This window comes from Protopterus annectens, chromosome 1.part0 (genome assembly GCF_019279795.1).
Source record: "Protopterus annectens isolate FY-2018-M chromosome 1.part0, PAN1.0, whole genome shotgun sequence".
NCBI classification, from domain to species: domain Eukaryota; kingdom Metazoa; phylum Chordata; order Ceratodontiformes; family Protopteridae; genus Protopterus; species Protopterus annectens.
The window spans coordinates 1,606,015,693-1,606,020,928 of NC_056725.1; the positions used below are offsets into that span (position 1 = coordinate 1,606,015,693).

General features: G+C 43.1%; 1 non-coding gene across 1 annotated transcript; it reads left to right on the forward strand.

The window, feature by feature from the left end:
- Positions 1 to 4,316: 4,316 nt before the first annotated feature.
- LOC122802087 lies at positions 4,317 to 4,507 on the forward strand. Its single transcript, XR_006364883.1, has one exon. It is a non-coding gene; the product is annotated as a U2 spliceosomal RNA (small nuclear RNA).
- Positions 4,508 to 5,236: the final 729 nt, after the last annotated feature.

The window sequence follows — 5,236 nt, forward strand, 5'->3', positions numbered from 1 at the left end:
GCGTCATATCAACACACATGTGGCCCTGCACATTTCCTGCAGTGGATTTTGTCACCATGTGTAGTACTGGCTACTATGGTGACACCAGAATTTGTTACAGATCTCATGCTGCCACTATAGGTGTCTACTATCTGTGATTCCCTTGCATGCTCACATCCATACCATAGATGCAAGTAACAGCACATACTACTCCATTCAGCAATTGGTAAGGAGAGTGAATTACCTTGTGGGTGTGCCAGTATTGAGGATGGTGCTGGGGGGGCTGCCTATATCGGATGCACGTAGTACACTCCCTATACATGTTTGAGCACAGGTATTGTCATGTTTGGCATCCCTTTTACTGTATGTGCGAGTCAGAGAGAGGTGTCATTTCCTGGGTTACTACTGTGTCAGTGTGTGTTCTATGCATTGCCTCTTTGCCACAGCCTCAGCATACTGAGCACACCTCCATCTGCCTGCTGGGGCAGGCTCAGGTTGTTCCTCCTCCGAGTCACCTTGTGCCTGTGCAGGCCTTGGCATTGGTGGGGTGCTGTGCTGTTCCTGCTGCAGCTGTTTCCGCAGGATCATATTATGTAGCATGGCACATACGATGACTATGTGAGTACATGTAGCTGGTGAGTACTGCAAGACTCCACCGGATGTGTGCAGGCACTGGAATCATGACTTGAGCATCCCAAACACATGCTCTATTATAATTCTGGTTGTGTGTGTGCCTCATTATGGTGTTTTTGTTCGGGTGTGTGTGCATTTATGATGGGTGTCATCAGCCATGGCTTCAGTGTGTAACCAGCATCCCCCACTAGGTGACCATAAGGGATGTCCCTACTGGCAAATCTCTGGTACAGCTGTGTCAGATGCCAGATGTGGGAATCGTGATAGCTTCCAGGGCAGCCAGCACACACATTCATTATAATGCCCTGGGCATCGCAAATGACCTGGCAGTTGATGGAGGGGAAGCCCTTGCAGTTGATGTAGACCCCACCCTGATCACCAGGTGGTGCTTTGATGCATGAGTGCGTGCAGTCTATAGCACCCACTACCTCAGGGTATTCTGCTATTTGTTGGAAGAGATGCATATTGCTGGCCAACACCTCACGGGTGTTGAGAAAATATACATGCTCACCAACTTGTGCTAACATGGCATTCATTAACTGGTGGAATAACCTGGATGCTGATGCCTGTGAGATCCCCATGATATCCCCAGTTAAGCTTTGGGAGGTACCTATGGCTAGTATTACTAGGCGTACGCATACCTTGGTATCCACTGGGATGGGCTCCCCTCTGTTAGTTCTGTGTGTCAGACATGGCAGGCACAGCTCAACAATTTGCTGTAGGAGGTCCCTGTCCACCCTATAGTGCTCCACGATCTCCAGCTTTTGTAGTCCTTGGTAGGTTGCCCTGGGTCTGTACACCCTTCTCCGTCTCCTCACTGTGGGTTGGTCGACATCATTCTCATCCTCACCACCCTCAGCCTCTTCCACATGTTGATGACTGATAGCTGCTGCAGACCCTATCATTTTGTTGTTTTTGTTTGTTAAAAGTTCCTCGCATGTATACACCGGTGGTGTAGAGTATGTGGGAAAAAACAAAGGGAAAGGTGTTTGCATAGTTTATAGTAGTGTTCTGGGCTGGGCTGGTCTGCTGCCTGTGTAATTGGCTGAGTCTGATACATTTCACCTGCCAGCTATGCTAGTTCTCCTAAATTACCTTCCTACTGCTGTTTTCCCTTCCCATTGCCTTCCTGTTTAAGCCCTGGGACGCACCATGGAAACACAGTGCTCAAATGTGCACAGAGCTACTATTTCCTGGTTTACTTTTTTTTCCTTTAAAACCCAGTGTGGGACGCACACACCTGCTTAGGCAATGTAAAGAGTGCTAGGCAGCTTCAGACACACACCCTTGCTTAGCTCTGCTAGCTAAGGGCAAACCCTTACCACAGGGCTCCAATCCACTTACAGTATGCCTGACACACCCCCTATGATGTCAGCTAACTTCTAGGCTTGCATCAAGGTATTCCTGCTCTTACACTGTAGGGTGCTGACTAGCAAGCAGGGGAAATCTGGGATTCAGTATCATTCCCCTCATTTGCATAGGATTGTCTGCTGATGCATAGTTACAGGTCCCACACTGAGCCTCCCCCCTTAGAAACCACTATTCACTGGCCATGTTGTCTTCTGCATGCCATTGAGTATAATAGCAAAATAGTGATTTTGGTTAGAATGCTTATTTTAGGGTTTTTATTTTATTTTTCACCCGATCCTGTTTACGCGCCGCTGCCCTATGCTTAAACAGCCAAGATCGGCTAAAAAAATACAAGTTATTTTTTTTATTTTTGCAACTGTTTTCCATGCCAGTGGCCATATATTTGGCCATTGGCATGCTTTCTACATAATATCCACCCTTTATTTGGAGTTGTCATGGCTCCATTTTGTAGTTTTTAGAAATGTACTTGGTTACTGGCCGAGTAAATTTCTGCAGATTACACTAGTCCTGCACGGCCGGGTTCCAGCTACCTGGATTGCAAATTTACCTCATTTGCATAGATCTTACCTGTAAATGGGTTGATTTGCATACAGGGGCTGAGTCCGTGCAGGACTAGTGCAGGAGCGCTCATGCACATCCCTACAGCTTATTCCTGGATTGCACAGCAGACATATTGCCTGCTGGAGCTCCTACACTAGTCCTGTACACCGTACAGGGCTTGCTGAATCTGGGGGTATGTGTTCTCTTTTCTATGTTTTTCTTTTCTTTCTTTCCATGTAATTGGTAGGTGTAAACTGAATATCGTATTATGAAGTGAGCACTTTTCATCATGTGCAATAAAAGAGATGTTAAAGCCTGTGACCAAATATATTGATTCTAACTCTGAAGTATTAACTGATTTTAAAGTTATATCACTGACATCTTGTAACTCAAAGTCTATTTCAAGTAACTTTGCAGCTATTTTTTTTTCACAATGGTATTATAAAACTCAAAATTACTTTGTAAATAACTGTGAAATGACTAGAAACTTTAAAGTACCTTGGGAGAGATTCCATAAAATTTGTGGAAGCTATTTGTAGACAAAGCATCAAACTAAATGAAGACTTTGGCACACCTGCTTTGGTTACGATTCCAGAAGACACGCTGAAGGCAGCATGAGTATTTAGATATTTAATGTAGGCTAATTAGGTATTTCATGCACACTGGTCTGACTCCAAAACAGACTGTACACACTCTAAACAACTAAAATGTGACAAACAGTCAAGTTGACTTAATTTCTGAAATCCTCGGCATATAATTTACATACCTCAAGGAATTCAAGTGAATATTATGGATCATGGCGAAATCTGTAGCAAGCCATCAAAAAATATATAAAACTGCAACCTTCTGTTAATGAATTGCAACAGGCTGTAGTGTTACTAGCCATAAATGAAGCTGTGGCTCTGCAAACTAGAAGGTAGCCAGCTAGAATCAGAGCACATTCCATCCACTCCTATGGAATGGAGAACTATAATGCACCAGTTTTGCAGCATCACAAACTTCACCCATGCACTCTGTTTAATAGGTTGCACACACATATCTGTCAAGACACCATTTCACTACGAAGCAGACTGATACATGAACGGAAAGGGTCTGCCAGCCATTACTTGCCAGGTTTTGTGTGCAGCAGAAGGCAGCATAACAAACATCACAGCAACACACCCTGGAAGTGTCCAGGATGCTGACATATTTTATTTATTTATTTATTTTATTTTACATTTGTTTACTGGCAAGGTCTGAATGAACATAGCTGTCCGTTTTCAGTGGAGGCCTTGGGAGAAAAGCTCCAGAACATATGGCAAGATACATTACATAAGATGTTTACATAAGCATTGTGGTTTGGAAAAACAATCAGAAAATATAATATTTAATAAAACATGATAAAAACAATAAAATATAATAATTGCATAAACATACAGTTAATTAAGTAGAGGTAACATAGAAATTGTAGTGAAGAGAAAAAAAGAAAAATACTAGACCGTTCATCTGTGAGGAGATATAAACAAGTTAATTTAAGGATGAGTAACATGATAAATGACAGGTCTTTTACTGAATTTAGGGGAGAAATAGTAAATGTAGGATAGGTGACAAGACAGAGGGGAGTAAGCAACTGGAAGTAGGTATCTAAGGTGAGGTTATATATAATTCATTTGTGGGAGCTTTAATGAAGATGTCAGGTAATGGGTAAGGGAAAGGCATTAGATTATGTCAGCCCGGTGCTAGGCAGTTGCATGTCCAAGAGTTTTTAGGTGTAACTAAGCTGTTTTTTGAATGTGGTTTTGTTAGATTAAACCATCACTTTTCGGCCTGTTCGTTAAGGTCAAGTGTAGTATCTGTTCTTATCAGTTTGATATCTGATATATCCCTTATCTGGGGACCATATATTAAATTGATTTTTGGAACAGCGAGATGGAATAGGGGCTTGCTCCACCCACTCCACACATCGACCTGGTATTGCAGTGCTTCCAGGAATGGTCCAAGGGAAATTAGACTGAGGGCTGCATTTCAGCAAGATGACTACCTGAAGGAGTACTACCAGATAAGTGCAGGGTCATAGCTAGGATGAAAGCTAAGGATAACCCTCACCGCAATATCTATCCTCACCAAATGTGTTTCTACTCTCCACAACAGATGACTTTGGCTATCGACTTGAGCCATGGCTTATGACACCATACTGTGAAACATTCAACCCTGCACAGGAGGCCTACAATACAACACATGCAACAACTAGAAACATCACAAAGTATATGTTCAGTGTATTGAAAGCTAGGTTCAGATGTCTGGATACATCCGGGGGTGCACTGCATTACACACCTAAAAAGGCAAATGATAACAGTGCGCGTCATGCTACACAACTTGCTCATTACAGGACATGGAGGTCTTCCAGCAGCAAGTGTGGGGGAACTACTCCAAGAACCTGAGATGTCTGAAGATGATATTCAACAGGTATCAGAGAAGGTGCAGGAGGACATAGGTAATAGAAGACACAGGAGTAGGCAATGTAAGGTGTGACCACAAGTGCAGACTCAGGCAACATGGCGGTCTGGCTGACATCTTTGAATCATGACAAGCCACAAGTGCCTGAATACACAGACTGAACATTGATGCTCAGGTGTTGCCCCACCACAGCAACACAGATTACATCTAATGGCAATTATCCACTAGATGTACATACTAATATCAGACTTAACACCATAGTTATAACATATTACAA